The sequence below is a fragment of the Xiphias gladius genome, chromosome 4, assembly GCF_016859285.1.
Source record: "Xiphias gladius isolate SHS-SW01 ecotype Sanya breed wild chromosome 4, ASM1685928v1, whole genome shotgun sequence".
Taxonomy (NCBI): Eukaryota; Metazoa; Chordata; class Actinopteri; order Istiophoriformes; family Xiphiidae; genus Xiphias; species Xiphias gladius.
In genome coordinates this window covers 16,212,331-16,230,889 of record NC_053403.1, presented here as the reverse complement: position 1 = coordinate 16,230,889, position 18,559 = coordinate 16,212,331, and positions in this window count along the sequence as shown.

Sequence of the window (18,559 nt, the reverse complement as noted above, 5' to 3'; positions counted from 1 at the left end):
GTCAGACACAGAAAAGCTGAACACTACACACCCCATCAGGAAGTATTGTCTATTAAATAAATCCTTGCAATCTCTGCATTCCTACCTCTGCTTCTTTCTTTTTCTTTGCTCTCTCTTTCCAAACGCACATATCGCAAACAATAATCAACCATGCTGCTCTTTTTCTGTATTGGCTGCTGAGTACAAGGAAGAGAGCAAACATGCCCTGGCCAGACCCAAATCAAAATCTAAGATAGGCACGGGAAAAGGGAGATATATGTGTATGTGTTTGGGGTTTGGGGAAGGGGGATGGGGGAGGGTTCAGAGTAAAAATGTAATCATGAAGCAGCTGGGAGTAGAAATAGGCGATCTATAGTGGCAGATAAGAGCAGACAGGGAATAGTGGTATGAGGAAGAGAGAAAAGCAAAGAGTGATGAAAGAGCAATAGTTTCAGCGGGTGAACTGATTAAAATGGAAAAGTGATTCAGACCATTCTTTGTTTTTGCAAACAGCCACTGCTTAGGGAACTTTATTACAGACAGTGTCTGAGTGACAAAGAAATAAAGAAAAATAATCACATCTTTTACATCATCAATAGCAAAGTATAAATGTTTGAAATATATACAATCAGTTGCCAGGTTATTAGGTACACCAAGGTAAAACTAATACAGTCTAACAGAACAGTCCTGCACCATGTTGCTTAAGTTAAATGCTTACACCAGCATGCATGTCCACAATGACATGGTGATGCTAAGTAGGTAAAATGTTTACCATGTTCACCACCTAGTTTAGCATCTTAGCATGCTAATATTTGCTAATTAGCATTAAACACAAAGAACAGTTTAGGGTGATTGGAATGTCATTAAATTTCCAGGTATTTTGTTACAAATGTAATGACAACGAAAAACAAAAAGTCATAGAAGTTATTGGGATACATTCTCTGGGGACCATGATTGTTTGTTAAAAATGTGATGCCAATCCGTCTCCTACATGTTAAGATATTTGACAGGATGAGTGAAAACTTTGACCTGATGGTAGCACTGGGGGAAAAGCAAGGGGATCACCAAACTCCTTTAGGGACCACAAATGCCATAAAAATTGCATGGCAATCCATCCAATATTGGTTGAGATATTTAGGTCTGGACCAAAGAGATGGATTGACTGAGACATTGTATCCCTAGAGCCATGCCGCTAGCATGGCTAAAAAACTATAACATATTAAACTAGAGACCATCTAGCAAAGGGATCCCACCAGCTGCATCGCCAGTCAACAGTCGTTGCTACATATATTACATGAGCACTACACCCATTTATGAACTCAGCCTTCATTTTGATTGCAACTACACACCTGTGAGGTTTTATGACCGTATCTTGCAGAGTTGCAACGCTATCGTGGTGACAAAATCTGTACCAAGACAGACAGACATGCAGACAAAACCACCACTGTGGTAGTTCCCGCTACAGTAGGTATCTCCGGAACCACATTTTGCTATGATGACACACACACACACACACACACACACACACACACACACACACACACACACAGAGAGAGAGAGAGAGAGAGAGAGAGAGACTAGCCAAGATGTAGCAGCTGCTAATAAAGAAAATGTATGTAAATGAATAAAATGTTGCTAAAGTGATCAATCAGCCATGATGTATAACAGTCATCTCATTTATTACCATCTTTTTCACCACCCATATGCACTGTAATTAATATAAAGTTGAAACAACTTCTCTAGGTATAAATTGACCAATCCTTGTCTCAGCCTGTCTGGAAGCCCCAGAGAGCTTTTTCTGATGAGCTGATTCTTCATCCTTGGTAGCCATGCTGAAAAGTTCGATACATTCAGCAGTTACCAGAATGGCTTGTCTCCACCGCAGTGCAGACTGAAATTGAAAGGGAGTACACAATGGCCTGAAAGCAAAGGGTTGACCGAGGTGAAACTGAAGCACTTTGACAGCTGCACGGACACACACAGTCACAGGTGAAAACAGACACATGGACACAGGTTGTGTGTGTAAGTGTGTCTTTCTGTATGTGTGTATAAGAGAGACAGAAAATTAATCCTCTATCTAGCCCACTAATTCGCGGCATGAAATTCCATTTAGCAGGGGCCCCTGGGAGCATTTCTTTCATTCTCCTGTAATTAACATTTTACCTGGTGATGTGCTATAGCTCTAATGGTAATTTAGCCTTAATGTATGCACACAGTGATACACATTATTCTACTGTGATCTGAACAGCACGAAAATGCAATTATGAAGTAAATGATGGTTGTGTTTCCAATCAAAAACAATTAAAGGCAGCCAGCTGTATTTCTTTCATTCCTTTAAATCAGATGCAGGTGCAAAACTAGAATCTACTTTTCAATTTTCTTTTCAAAGCCGGTGACAAACTATATTTTTAGGCAAGTGGCCACAGATAAATTGAAAGGCTTGAAAATAAAAATATAATTAATAATATATTTAATTTTGTTTTTCATGTTTTATTATTCAGCAAAGTGGCTGAAATTGAGATTTATTTTTAGTTTTTCAGTGGTATTTCTGAGCAATGTTTATGAAAGAGACTGAAAAAGCACTTGGTTTTATCCCACCAATTGTGCCGCCTTACGCCCCTCCTTGTAACTCAAGAATACCAATTTTCCATCTTCATAACTATATCCAAAATCGTATTTTTTTTTCTAATTCTTTTCAAGAAATAGATAGACCATTTTATTCCAAATGTTAGTTCAACAGCCTCAGCTTCAAAGTTGTGCTTAGTCATGAAGAGAAAAATCACTTTAACAGCCTTTCATCTGTGTTGCTTCTTCTCAACTTTTTTTTTTCTTTCTTTCTTTTTGCTTCATACCCACTCACTCTCCACCACTCTTTTTTTTCTTTGTCCTTTATCATACATTCATGCTTTAATAAATGTTAATGAAGCTCACAACCTGATGCAAATAAAGTCAGTTAGAACATAATAGGTGTGGTTTACTTTAATATGATTATGTTGTTTAATGCTGACTTGCATACATAAAATAGTGATCCTATGCCCTTTTCAGAGATAGGACAGGATGCCCTACCCTAATTATAAAGTAATTAAGATTAACATAGTTATGTGCATATTGAGTTGGTCGTTGGTTGGTTGGAGGATTTGAGAATGAGAAACAAATAATGCAGTAGAAAAGTACCTGCACACTGGAATCGGAGCTCCTTTAAGCTTTTATTAGTGATGTTACTATCTTAACCCTTTTAGCTGAGGAAGATCTGTTTTGGGTTGAAACATCGCTAATAAAAGCTTAAAATAGCTCTGATTCCAGTGTGCCAGTACTTTTCCACTGTACTGAAAAACTCAAAAGGCTGGTCTGTAAAATAGTGTTTTAATTCATGTTTTTGAATTTTATAGTACAATCTAATTCATACTTATCGGCCAAGTTGTAAACTTACCTCATGATAATCTGATGAAGATCCCAAATCCATAATGTCTTTTTATTTAAGAATATGTTGGGGGCAGAATCCACATATCTCATCATCCACAAAAATACATTCATTTTAAATTTCTTTTTAAAATGTTCTCAACCTACATATGTAAGCATATATGAGTGTTGTATTAAGATAACTTGAAAAAATCTGAAAACATAGCCAGAGTAAATCCTTATTCAGCTTTAAAAAGATTGCTTTCTTACCAATGTCACATCCATATTGCCGTAATGTCAGTTATCGCATTCACATCCAGGGAGGTAATTAGTAAAAGCCTTAAAACTAAGCTAAAGCCTTTTTCTTCTATGATCACACACTGTGCACCAATTCTCCACTGTGATGCTTTTAATCTCCAGCATTCACAAGCACGGAGGTCATAACACAGAGGTTTTGAGAGGCATCACACTCTATGAACACTGAAGCCCTATTCATAATGAAACTCAACTGAGAACCACCAAGGTCAAGACTAACACTCCAACCCTGCCCTTTCCTTTCCACAGTCACCAACCAACGTAAGTGTGTTTGCGTGTGCGTGTTTGCGTGTGTGTGTGTTTGTGTGTGCGTGCGTGTGTGTGTGTGTTTGTCTCTGTGTGCCTTAAGGCCAACCTTAAGGCAAGTAAACAAATAGCCACACAGAGTCTCGCACAAACACACTCACTTCCACATGCTTGCAGTCTCCGGATGGACCTAGGAAGGTTGAGCGATGGACTGTGTGATAACACTGCAGTCTGCTCCTATGCCAAGGCAGGTCAGAGCAGCAGAGCCTAGATGCATGTTTCATTGGTTCAGTTAATGACCTGCCATTCTGCCCTACCTGATGCAGTTTCCCTACATCCCTCTCCACTCTTCAAGGCGTGTGTGTAGCTTTACAATGAACCGCCTCAACATTAGTGTGTATTACTTTACATGTGACATTTGTGTGAAATACAGAGACAGTAAGACAGATACGAGGATGTCAATACAAGAACAGGCAAGTCAATTGATTTGTACAGATTGCCTCAACACAAGAGCCTTCACCTTCACCATTACACAGGTCCTTGCACCTGTAGCTTAGTTGGAAAAACAGAGAGAACAGTGGAGAGATTGGTGCTGGAGGGATGGGAAACCATTTTTTTTGGTTCAGACATGATAGGAAATAGTCATGATGTGCGAAAGAGACTTTAACAAATGCTGTCGCTAAAGGCAAACTGAAGACTATTCCCAAAGTGCTTTGCTTTATTGTTTGAGTTTATAGGGCTGTGTGTGTGTGCATACGGGTACTATTATTCACCACATAGATCATGCTGTACTTTATAACCCAATTATTTGTTCGTCATTATTTTAAATGCTAACCTTAACACTTTTATCATATACTGTACTTTTATTACTTTTTTAGGATGAGTGTGTATCTGTAGCCATATGCTGTATGTGCATTAAAACACAGAGGTTAGATGCAACAACTTAAATACCTGTAAAATAAAATGTAACCCACTGCAATAGCCATGCAATGCATAAGCTTTAACGTGTGACTGTGTCACACAATTTGTGGTGATGCATACTTGTTCTAATACTTTTATATTGTAAGGCTTTACCCAATACCTTTCTGACCAGCTGTCAACATAAACTTTATATTATAAGCTTCTTAATACAATTAATTGCACGACTACTGTGTGGGACTTCATTATATCTAATGGGTACTGTGTTCACAATGTTGGTCTTCATGCACTCACATGGTCCATGGTCCCTAAATGTCCTTTTTCATTAATATTCATTAACAATTTTCTCTTACATTTATGAACTCACTTCATAATCGTTATCCTAGGTTGTTGGTTGGCAATGATGATTTAAAAAAATTTGCTTTTATCACAATATTATAAAGTTGATATGGCTAACGTGTTACCAAATAGTTGCTAATTTACACACCCAGCAGGCAGAACAGTAGTATTAATTTGGAGTGATGTTTCTGTCCACCATCTCTTGAGAAAAATATTTGGTTCTATAGTTGTTAATTGCTCCACTGTGTTCACCAGCTGGTTGCAAATTCGTCTGTCTTTGTATTGGTGGTGGGCAGGTATTGTGCTGTGAGTTTATTAGAGCCTGCAGAGGAAGTGCCTCAGCAGGACACAGGTTTGGTGTGGGCAGGACAACCAAAAGAATGAGCTGAAAGATGCCCCCTGTAGAACTGCAGGGTGATGATTCTCTGTGGGTTTGTCACCACAAGCAACCCCTTTCACAACACATGGTCATGTTTTCCTTGACTTGAAAATGGATTAGTGAAGCTTTAAGCCAAAGAAGCTGTTTTGAACCATTTGTTTATGTGTACAGATCTCTTCTTCTGTGAATATGGAGGTGTTTGCATCATATCCAAATGTGGGTTTGCTGGTGTGTGACAATAGAAATAGTAGGCCAAAAAGCAGGGACATAGGATAAAACCAGATGGTTCGCATACTGTATGTGTGATCACGCACAAGGAATGGCAATGAAGACAAACATACAAAACCTACAGTTTAAATTATGTGGATTTATTTTGCTTTGAATAAGTATCTCATGTTGGCTCCTGACTCAGACACCACCTAACCAGTTATAATCAGTTTTATTAAAAAAAAATTTTTTTTAAAGCTGTACATGCTGCAGTAATCATGAAAGTACAGAAAGTCAAAACATGATAGTAGAGACAGCCCAAACAAATAGCGCTGATCAGACAATCACTTAGAAGAAAATGTCAAGCATTAGCTGATATGTATGAAAGTATTAATTAGACGGATGATAAACATCACATTAATGACAGAAAGTGGTAACATGTGTGAGACATGACTCACATGAGAATGTACAACACCAAACACCATTTCCCCTCTGTTTGATTATCAATGCTGCACACACATAAAGGCCATGTATTACAAAGATAAGCCACATGAAATTTCTATGAATCCTTCTTACACTTACAGATATGACTTTTTCAGATGAAGGTTGCTTCTCTGTTTGTACAACATCTCCTATTTACTATTGAGTGTCATGGTCTGTAAACCAGGTCAGCTTCCATGGTAACGCTGTTCTGTTTATGCCTTTGTATAGAGTGGCATTTATGAGTAGAATATTAAGGTGTACCTTAAACTGTTTAGTCTAAATAGCTCATTTGACTTAGCAGTAAATTATTATTGTATGTCATTGTGGCTGCTAAAGGTTGACCCTCCTAACTGTTTTAACAATCCAGATTCCCTTATTTCTCCCTTAAAAATCATTAGACTGCACTATTAAAGTCCACACAAGTGGCAAATTGCCTGTCCACTTCTCATCATCGGTTCCTCTGGTTTTGCAGCAACTCAGGCCTCATTGTGTTTCTCAAAGTTAATTGATTTGGAAACCACTTTTCAGTCAACACTGAGCTGAGTAAACAAGCACAGACGAGGGCAGGGAGGCAGGGATCTGGTTAGACGAGATTGCATGTTGTTTTAGATAATAAACCAACTTAATTTTAGGTTTTTTTTCTCTTAATTCTGCCAGTAGCAGACAACAAAGCTTGTGCCTGCTGATCTACAGCACTGTACGTACAGTAAACTTTTAATTGGCTCGGAGGCATGCTTGCCACTGCAGTTGATAGAGACAAACAGCAACTTTCTTTGTAGAGAAAAGACTCCAACAAGAATGTGTGGTTTCACAATACAAAGCAGGTCTGACAGAATTACAGCAAACAGAAAACGGATGTGTTTAAATACGGAGAAAGCTTTTTTGTGTACGTTTTGCATTTCATTATCTTGGATTCCTGTAACCTTGAGTAAATTTCATTAAATTAGTTTGCCATTTAAATTACTGTCTATCAACATCTCACCAAATATTTTTCTCAAATGAAATTGCTGTCTATTTTTGTATCCAAATTAGATGATTTTTGAAAATTTAGAGTGATTTGACTGCTTCCTCTGAGACATCTATTTGGTAGAAAAAACTTTTGATTTACCTTTCTCCTGAATTTTTAATTTTGATTAGTGCAGCGCCAGTGCAAAACGTGCTTGTTATCTCATTAATAGTTAAATATTTTATTAAATCATCTAATCATCATCATCTTATTTCCACATCACTGCTGTGTTATGATATTAATGATATTAATAAACTGTATTAGTCAGATACCTGATCAGGAAATACTGGACCACAAATTCAAAAGGATTGTTGTGACACATACACTCACTTGCCAATTTATTAAGTACACCTCGAGAAAACTACTGCACTAATAGAACACACCTGCAATAAATCCTCCCTTCAAGAGGATTATAATGTTCAGTTTTAACTGAATCTTTTTAACAGGATGTTGATTTATTTTAACGGTCATTTTGGAGGCTGTAATTTGTGGTGCTGTTGAACTGTACTGGGTTATACTGAGAGGGGCTCCTTATATTTTGTCAACTGTATTTCATATAAAAAGGGGATGGACAAAATATTGTCATTTCATTGTGACACTGCATAGCAGTTCTACTGCTGTGATAAGCCATTTCTAATTTGCAGAACTTGGGTTTAAAATACTCCCAAACTTTAGATGATCCTGTGTTAGGTTTTGTAGCTGCAGCTTGCTTTCGGGCACAGCCATCTTTGCAACATGTTGCTGCCTATTCATTGACATTTGCTGCATGGATGAGTTGACCCAGGGCTAACCAACTGTCATTTAATGTTTCTCTTTTTATGTTTCTTGAGAACCACTCATCCAAAAACATTCACAGCACATTGACACTGCACTTCCTTCGGTTCTCAACAATATACATTTGAAGTTTGAAGTCGATCGGATGAGCGGTTGTCAAGAAAATCGAAGGACAGACACAAAGACAGACAGATTTCTCAATTTATTAATAGAGTGTGTTTTGTTCTTCTTAAGGACTAAAAGGAAAAATATTTTCCCAGCTATTTCATCAGAGAGACAGTGAAATGAAATGAGCCATGCATGGAAAGCACATGAAAGCTAAAAGGTAATCCAATTTCCATTAAATGTGATATTCTTAAATTCCCCTGCAGACCTTTTGGGGAAAGCCATGATTAGAGACCATGAACGCATGCCATTTTATTTTATTATTATTTTATTCTATGTTTCATAAAATGAGACCTATTAATAAAAAAAATGGGTCCTGGAGATTAGTCATTTCCTCCATTGCTGACTGCCAGAACCTGCAGAGATGGTTGTGGCAGGTATTAATGAAACATCAGTACTCAGCATTTGACAGCTCCCACTCAATCATCATATTCTGATAACATTTGAAGACAAAAATTGCCTATTGACTGCCAGCTAGACTTCAATAAGAAGGATAGGACAGGTGATGAGTTTTTTATTTACAGCTAAAATCAATCCTATCAACACAACTTCTCTCATTGTCTTACAAGCTTATATCTCACATTATATTCACAACACAGAATCTGTTGCTACTTGAGATGCAGCTCTTAATTCGACCAGTGAATATCACACCACTTTATCATCATCCTAATCATCATGTGCATCAAAAGGAGACCTTCTGGGATTATAAATCGAGGATACTCTTTAGGATAGTGTAGGATACTTTAGGATTACATTAGGATTTACATTTGTAAAGTAAGGACAAACAAAATGAGTCACTGAAAGGGGGGAATTCCTATTTCCTATTTGCACACACACAGGCATCCATACACTTACAGATCAGTACTGAGCCACAGCAGTGACAACTTTGATTTATATTCTGTTCTGAGAATAAAGGTTTTGGTTTAGACTACTGACAGCTAGGCTATACAGTGGTGCTGAACTTTCTCTACACAGCACCCAAACATAAATTTGTTTATAAAAAGGAGTTCACCCAGACTGTGTTGAAGGTCTGAGTAAAAAAAGCAAGGCTATATAGAACTAAGAGAAAGCAATATATAATGTGCATTTCTTTTGAGCAGCAAGCCTTCCAAAAAAGCCTGTCCTCTTCTGATCAGAATAGAGGGTTTTAAGGTGACACAGCATGGAAGGAGGAGGGCAGACAGTTCTCGACCAACAGTAGCTGTGATCAGATGATTTTATCTCTGAACAAAAGCTGTCGTCAATTTCTTTGCTGTCTTGGATATGCATTCACAGATCTAACACGTTTTTGGTTGTGCAGATAGTAGCTTGTGGGTTAGGCAACCACAGTATCAGCCATGACAACCATTTCTGGGTTTTTAGCCACGCTAGCAGTGTTGCTATGCAATGTCAGTCGACCGGTTGGTCAGTCCACCCACTTTGTTGCAGACCAAAATATCTCAGTCTGTCAAAATTTGGATAGACAAAGCCAAATGAAGCCAAATGATTGTGGTCATCTACTAACTTTTTAAATTGCGCTACTAGCAGTTTGAAATATCAAATTGCCTTATCCCCATCAGTCTCAGCTGTTCTTTGTTTTAGCTCAAAATACCAAATGTTAGCATGCTAATGCGCTAAATTAAGATGACAACCATTGAGGACATTTGAGAAAAACCACAAGGTCCTTTTTGTTTCTTTTTTGAACACCTTTAGGTCAACTTCTTGAACAGTGGGCTAAACATTACCTGCATCATTTCATTGTGACTATGTTAGCATGGTGAAATTAGCATTTTTCTCAAGTACTGCCTTACAGAGCTGGTACCATGGGTGTGGACTCTTGTATTTAATACTCAGTTAAATGTGTGATTACATGCTTTCCATGGATCCATGTCTATAAGCCCCTAAAAAGGTTCATAAACATCTAACAATCTGTTCTCAAGTAACTTAGAATTATCGGCATATACTTTAGTCCTTGATTGGCAGATAATCAGAGGGTACTTGTTAGCAATTCACATGTATTATTTTTGTAATTATTATTGATATAACAGGCTTCAAAAACAGTTGGAAGCCTGTCTATTTTTTTCTGCTTGGCCCTCAATCAGCAATAGTCAGTGCTTTTTCCATGCAGAGGGATAAGTTCTTTTTATTCTGCCTGGCATGAGTAGGTGTTACATTGATGGCTGCTCTGGGCTTACATGAGCATGATTCATTAATGACCAAACAAACAAACAAGCCCAGAATTTACAGGAGGAAAAAAGTGCAAGACAGCATACTGACCAGAGTACACTCTGTATAAACACCCCTCTGAGATGTGTGTAAATGCTAAATCACACTTTGGTCAACGGTTGGTAAACAGCATTAACATACCAGTGATAAGTGAATCAGTATCAACACATTCAGTATCTGCATTGCTGCCTTAAGTAAATCAAACATCCCAATTTGAGCCAGAAACCAGCTTTTTCTGGCTTCTTGCATTCCCCTGCCCTCTCACTCAGACACCAAACTCACTGTAGCCTTTGCACTGAGACAAACAGCTTCTACAAATGATCTGGGAACACTCTCCCAGTGATTGCCCGTTCACATTGCGTAGGTCCAAACTCCTGAGAGAGTTGTAATAGATGCACAGTTTGTTAAATCTCAAAGCAATTCGAAGAATATGCATATTTTTTGTGTAGTTCATAAAGAAGTAATATTGCTTTTATTTTTTTTTCAATTATAGATAATGAGGAGTGAAAATTGAGACATTTTTCTCAGACTGTTGAGAAAAGAGTTTCAAATAGAAAAGTGCTATGAAAGTGAAATGTTTCTTTAAGCTTTGTTTTTGAGTTTGGTCAGTGTGTGTGTGTGTGTGTGTGTGTGCTGGGGGGGGGCTGGCTGTTGGGGTGGGTGTGAGGGACTGCTTGTTCAATAGGTGACAAAAATGGCGAGGTTAAGGTAACGGTTAGGGTTAGGCAAGCAGTAGTTATGGTTAGGGTTCCAGGAAATTAATGTAAGTCTATGTAATAGACCAAAGTGCCCAAGGTCAACGTGTGTGTGTGTGTGTGTGTGTGTGTGTGTGTGTGTGTGTGTGTGTGTGTGTGTCTGTGTGTTAAACAGGGAGAGAGAGAGACACACAAAACCTTGGGAAGACTGTCTTTAATGCATAATCCATGCATTCTGAATTCAGTTTAAAAAGCAAAAAAGTCCATTTAGTAATCTAGATGACAACAAACACATTCAGTATGTTAAATAACAAATCATTTTGCCTTCAGGCAGCATATTTGAATTCCTACCCTCTATTACCTCAGGTGTCTTAGTTATTGCCCTAACACTTGTCATTTACTTTAAAATTTTAATTGACGAAATCTGTTGGATGATGTTGCACCACTTTTTACATGGAAAGCATAATAAACGGGATAATATTCTTCATATAAGAGGTACACAAGGCAGCTCTGAGTCACATTTCCTTGCTCTCACCTTTAATGCTACCATAATGTCATGTAGCAACAGTCGCAAACATTGAAATAAAAGGTTATATTTTTATTTTCCACTCAAAACTGAGTTTTCCACATAATCATGTTCTTTGACTGTTACTTAATGCATGAACTGTGCATTTTCTAAATGATATTCATTATTTCACTACTGTCCTGTCTTATGACCGCACAGACATAAGCTTATTATATGATAAATGCTATATCCTACATATATGCATTGACATATGAATATATTTAGAGTATCTAAAACCATGATCAGGCTCATAGGGTGGTAAGAGAGCTATTAAATTTTCTGGGGCAAGTCTGATATATCTTTTAAATGTAAGCAATATAATTTTAAAATCAGCATTGCAGTGACACTAGGACAGGTATAATGTGGTGTCTCTGTTACACCTGTTAATAGCCTGGCAGGGGCAAACTGAATGAGAACTGTGAAAGTTGATTTTGAGCAGGGAAGGAATACAGAGAGTTTCAGCCATCAAGATAAAAGCATGTTTGGCCTTTTCCATGCCACTGAAATACAGGAAAGATTGTTTATTAGAGACAGTTCTTAGTTGCAGAAAACTATCTCGAACAACCTTCTTGACCTGCTCTTAAACGATAAGGTTCAAGTTAATGAAACCCGGGTTTTGAGGAGAGGGTTTAACATAGGCACCAAAAGAGCCCAGGTAGTGTTTTAGTGTTCAGTGTTGTTGTTGAACTGCAGATAGTTTTAATAATAATAATAATCGTACACTTTATTTGTATAGCACCTTTCCTACAGGAAATGCAGCTCAAAGTGCTTTACAATAAAGAATTTACAGGCACTGAGTGCTTCACATGAAAATAGACATAAAATGAACATAAAAACAGGGATAAAATGCCATAATTAATGTAAAATAAGATTTAAAAAACCCAGTGTATAATAGTAATAATAAAATAGGAGATAAAGAGAGATAAAGATGAAATTTAAATACATAGAATGGATGACATTAGATGGAAAATAAAATCGACTGAACAATAATAATAATTACATCATAAAATTTTTAAAACGTTAAAAAAAAGTATACATAGAATGCATAAAGTTGAGTACAACACAACATTTTAAAAGAAGTGCAACAGTTCATACGTGTGAAGCATAGTGCAAAAAAGAATTTTAGGCCTGTAACAAGATCTGTAAATCTAAGCTAGTTAAAGGCTTAAGTGAAGAGATACGTTTTTAGCTTTCTTTTAAAAACATTTAGCAAGCTGGCTTACCTGATATCCATAGGCTTTTAGAAATAATTGACAAAGGCTGCATCCCAGATTTTCTTTCTGCTGTTGCTGGGAACCTCCAACAAACCAGCAGCAGATGATCAAAGTGTTCTTGAAGACAAATAGTTAACATGGGAGTTAGCAGTGTAGCTGGGTCCTAGCCCGTTATGGGCTTTGTATACAAGGAGGAGGACCTTAAAATTAATTCTAAATGCTACAGCAAGCCAGTGCAGAGCAGCTAAAACTGGACTAATGTGCTCTCTCCTCTTGGTTCTGGTGAATAGCTGAATTATTTTGACACATTTACTCTTATTTCAGTTAATCTGGACAGACACTGTGCCCGACTTAGTTTTGAATTGGGACGAATTTCTTCCAGATTCATTTGATGAGCAGGTTGAGGGGGGGTTCTGGCACGTGATGAAACACCTCAGCAATCAACGATCGAGCTCCTGGACAATGAAATGGATTTCTGGTATTTGGTTGACTGTCTTACAGTTTGACCAGTCCCACAGCCCATTTTCCCACAAAGTAAAGTACTATTGGATAATACTGTATTTAAACAATTTGAGGGCAAAGAGTGAGATACCGCTATCACAAAGATGGTTTAAAAGAATCACATGGTCTAGTCAGTCAAAAGTGACACATAGAAGAAGATGGACTAAAATCAAACAATGCGCTGTATCTGCATTTAAAAGAAAATCATTAGCCTCATTAAGATGAGCAGTCTTTGCCGTGCGTGGAATGAAAACCTGATTCAAATCTATTTAAACATTTGTTTATTTAAAAGTTAAAAATAAAAGTATGCATGTATTTTAAAATTAATTTTAATTTCTTTCAAGTGTACCATGAAAGCTTCATTATAGGACAAGTGTACCATTGCTGCATTGCTAGACTAGACATCCTCACTTTGACATGACATCACTCTGTGATCTATTACTGGCTCCCCTGTCCTCTGTCCTCAACCATAATAGCCCCCATTACAGCAGCTCGTAAAGCTCAATATTTCACCATGGCAACAGTAGATGTATAGGCACGACTAGTGGTGATCTCTCTCACCTGCAGTGGCAACACCATTGATAATGCAACAGGAATTAAAACTTTTAGATGTCTTTGGTCATGTGAAGTCGCTGTAATGGTTTAAGGGGAAAACGAGTGTTTGAAACTTTGGCTTGTATTTCTGCCTATTTGGAGGAAAGTGTTTTACTCATGATGTCAGGCCAAGACCAACAAAATCAACTGTGTGCTTGTGAGTGTTACTCTTTGTGTTATCTTACAAGATAGTCCTGCATTTGTAATTTCACATATTTGACAGTTTAGATTATAGATGTATTTTTTTGGCTTGGAGATTCTCATGTACAGTATTTGTCTGTCAATTTTTTTCTTTTCTTAATGCACATTAATTTTGGCCAAAGGAACCTTGTTGATCTCAACTCAAGTAAACTTCATTTTTCACATTAGGTATTCCAGTGGTGCAGACTGTCCTGCAAATTTGTGTGGATAAACACGCTTTGCTATTGAGTTGCACACGAACTTGAAGGCACTGGCTGGGTGGCCTCCAGCGTTCATTCTGAATTCATCAGCTCAGGGAGACCACACATACACACACAGACACACACACACACACACATGCCCAGAGCCAAACATTAAAAAGATAATGTTTGCATTCCACACATACTCTATGCATACAGAGAAAAAGAGAAGATTTGGAAAGCAAACTTACACATACCTCCACACCAAGCATCTAATAACACACTTTTAACTCTTTTTTTTTTTTTTTTTTTTGGAAAAAGTAATTTTTGGACTTGTTTTTCTTTTATATACACACACATGGAGACTTCACATACAGTCTTCAGAGACCCTGAATGATTCCTTTTTGACATTTGCAGGAATTTTTTTTTTTTTTACATTGCTGCTGTTGCTGATCAATACTAGGGGTCGTATTGGGCTCTAGTTCTCGCCCTCTGTCAGCCTGATCGATATCATGGATGGTCAACATACAGTAAGAACCATAAGAATTGAGTATTAAAGATGTGGAGCTTGATATATCTATGCAGGACACACCATTACTTCATGGTCATTAAAAACAGTAAGACTCAGTACAGCCCAGGGGAGTTATATTGGGTGACACTTTAATCACAGTGTAGCCCACATCATGCCTGTCTTCCTCCTCCAATGTTTTCATCTCATTCCCACTGTGACATCTTTTATAAAGCACTGCTGTGTGTGTATTTCTTTGATTTTAATTCAGTGTGTTGAGTATGTGTCTACATGATGGCTGGCGCAGCAGCAGGGGCAGCATCCTGTGAGTTGATTTCCTTCTGTGGACACGATGCACGTTCAGACTGAGTTGTGCTACTACTGAAAAACCAGCAGCATCCACTTTAAGGCTGACCTGTTACCCCTGCATCATCTCAGGGTGTGTGGCAGGGTGTGTGGTAGAGAGAAGCGGAAAACATGCGGTGCTTTTTAATGGATAGATCAGACCAAAAACACACCCTACTGAGTAACTGAAATATATTGAGGTGTCCAGCATATTACTTCTGCAGTGATAAAATAATAAATATGCCGCCCTGAGGTTTTTTTTTTTTTTTTTTTACAGTGTCATTTTGTTTCACAAGTTCCTCCCCACTGGATGGACTGGATTAAAGACATATTTCACTTAGGAGTACATTTAAAATTACATTATGACTGCGGGCAGCAAAGCTTCAAAATGAGCTGGGTGGATGAGTGACTAAAACAGGTTTATCTGTAAAAATGCTACACTTAGTTCATGTGATACAATAATCGAATGTGGTATGTGTTACTCTGAAAAAATACCTTGGTAAACCATATACTGTAACCCATATCTTCCTGTTTTTCTTCCTGCAATTTGTTTTGCTGTGAAGTCTGATTGCAGGTTTTGTGTTAGTGGATTGGATACTTGCTGTAAAAACTAATCTGAACAGACTATGTGTACTTTTTTCTACAAGAATAAAGCATGATATTGGCTTCAGACAACATATTGTGCAGAGGTTTCTTTGGAGGATGTAATTACACTCTTAACACATTTTCTCCCCATCATCACCTATCAAGCAATTTATGTGACTGGTTGTATTGTGTTTTGGAATTTATTTATAGGATATAGTATCTATCACATTTTGAGAAAGACTCGGGACCAATAAGCACAACAGAGTCAATGATGGCAAGTTAAGAGTCTTTACTGGAATGTTCAAACAAAGGCAAACAAACCAGGCAGGCAACCCTACAAAGAGGTAGCAGGCAGAATTGCAGGCAAACAGTCAGAAACAGCAATCAGGCAGATAAGCAAACTAAGGTCTGGAGAGCTTGGCAATGAGCACGAAGACAAACTGTCAGCTGGTGAGTAGAAACAGGGAGGTATATATACAGAGGGAATGATTAGGTAAATAAGAACAGGTGTGTGCTGATGCGAAGTGGCCAGCAGGCAGGAAACTGGACAGAGGGGAGTGGCTGGAATGAAAGGAGAGTTAGTGGCAATGAAAAAAAAAGAACTGGCAGAAACATAGATGGAATGTGAGAGCCATGACAGTGTCATTTATTTCCTTTTTTTCTGATTCATTTATTTGTTTGTATAATTTTGATGTCAATCTAGCTTGCTGAGATAGTTACAGTAACAGCACCATTATTCATATTACAATGCATGGAAGAAAAAAAGACGTATTCTTGACTCTAAGGATGTGGGTCTGTGGTCCGTCCACCACTGGTCCAGAATGAAATATCTGTTTATCTACTGTTTGATGGATTGCCATGAAATTTGGTTGGGGTATCCATGGTGCCCAGAGGATGAATCCTAATGACTTGGGTGATCCCCTGACTTTTCATCTATCACCACCAGTAGGTCAAAGTTTTCACTTATCCTGTGAAATATCTGAAGCTCTACTTGATGATTTGACAAACTATTTTTTACAAACATTCACGGGTCCGAGACAATGTATCCTAAAGACTTTGGTGATCCCCTGACTTTTCTTCTAGTGCCACGATCAGGTCAAAATTTCAGTTTGTCTTGTTTGTATGTTATACTTTGGTTTATGACAAAAACGAATGACATTCCCATCAGCCCCTAACGGTACTAGCTCTGTTTAGTGCTGATTAGTCTCAGAACCAATCTGCTGCCACTTTGGTGCAAATGCTGTTGTGTCAGATTTTACAGTATGATGTGGGCATATATGACAAAAGATAGAGTAGAAATAAAACTGAAACTGATTTATTTGGTCATATAAATGGCTTGATCAACATTTTTTATTATTTATGTCTATCATCAGTGTACAAGTTAAACAAAAACCCACACTATCTGCCTCTGGCTGCAGATTTGAGCTGTTGTGTTTCAGATCGGGCTGCTCTGCAGCATCCAGGCCGAGAAGCCTCTCTCCATTTGTTGTTGTCATGCGTCACTGGGATTTTCACACCTGTTTCAGAACGATGAGAACAGTGATGTGAACGGCTAAGAGCAAATTTATCAATCACCACACCCTCTGATTCATATTCGACCTCATCCAGCCCATTTGCATTTTACACTGCTGCACGTACATGAACCAAAATAAGCAAGTCTTAGTCCGTGCGCCCAAAACCTACACCTTTGCGCTTGTCATTGTACTTGCACGGTTACAATAGGGCCCTTAGTCTTGTTACTAAAATAAAAAATCTATTTTTTGGTCAGAACACTGTCTCGAGGCACTTTGGCCAGTCTTATGTCCTGGGTGTCAAATAGTAAATAGTCAGGTTCAGATTTTATAAGCCCCCTGCTACCTTCAGATGAGCCATCCTGTACTTGGGTTTCCCTAGCTCAGCTGATTGATGCCAGTTCTGGCAGGCAGCATGGTGACAGAACAATACCTGCAACAAAAATCCAAGAGGTTTTCTTTGTTTTGGTTTTTTGGTTTTTTTTTTCAGCTTCCAGCGCTAAAACTATTGTGTCTCCAACTCAAATCTGTAAACAGCTATCTTAGTTCAATTAAACAGCAAAGCAGCTTCAGCACGGATCCTTGAAGGAGTGATGGTCATGACCAAGAGCCTTCAGGCTTGGAACAGTATTGCTGTTAGAGTGCTACCATGTACTCAATCTGGCTTCTCCCTGAACAACTACTCCGCTCCTCAGGCCAGTCATTTTCTGAGCTGGGGTTGTGTCGATACTGACCTCCCACAGGTACACTACTCTCCTTTATCATTCCCTCTTTCTACCCTGCAGGGGTAAAAAAACAGTACACTTCCTTCAGTGCCTAGATTTATAACCTCTCTGCTGTCAGTCAGAACTATGGCATGTGTGTTTGTTTGTGAGCATATGTGTGTGCGCATGTGACTTTCCCCTTAAGACATCTGCAAGTGGGATAGATTACCATAAAAGTAAACTGTTACTTCTTTCAAAGTTGCAAAAGTAAATTATAAAGGTACAAATATGCATATTTACACATTCTACATCGTTGTTTGACTTTCAAAGAGTTTCACATATAGTCTAACATTTACATTAAGCATAATGCATAACACTTTAACATGGCCTTTGTGCATCGTAGGCACATTCTGAAAATATGCAGCTCATTATGGCTCAATGGATGTTTAATTCATAAAGGAGAGGTTGAATTATCTAACAAGTTTTCTCACAGACTAGAAGCGGTTTTTGATGTGTAGCTGATGCAAGACATTCATTAAAAC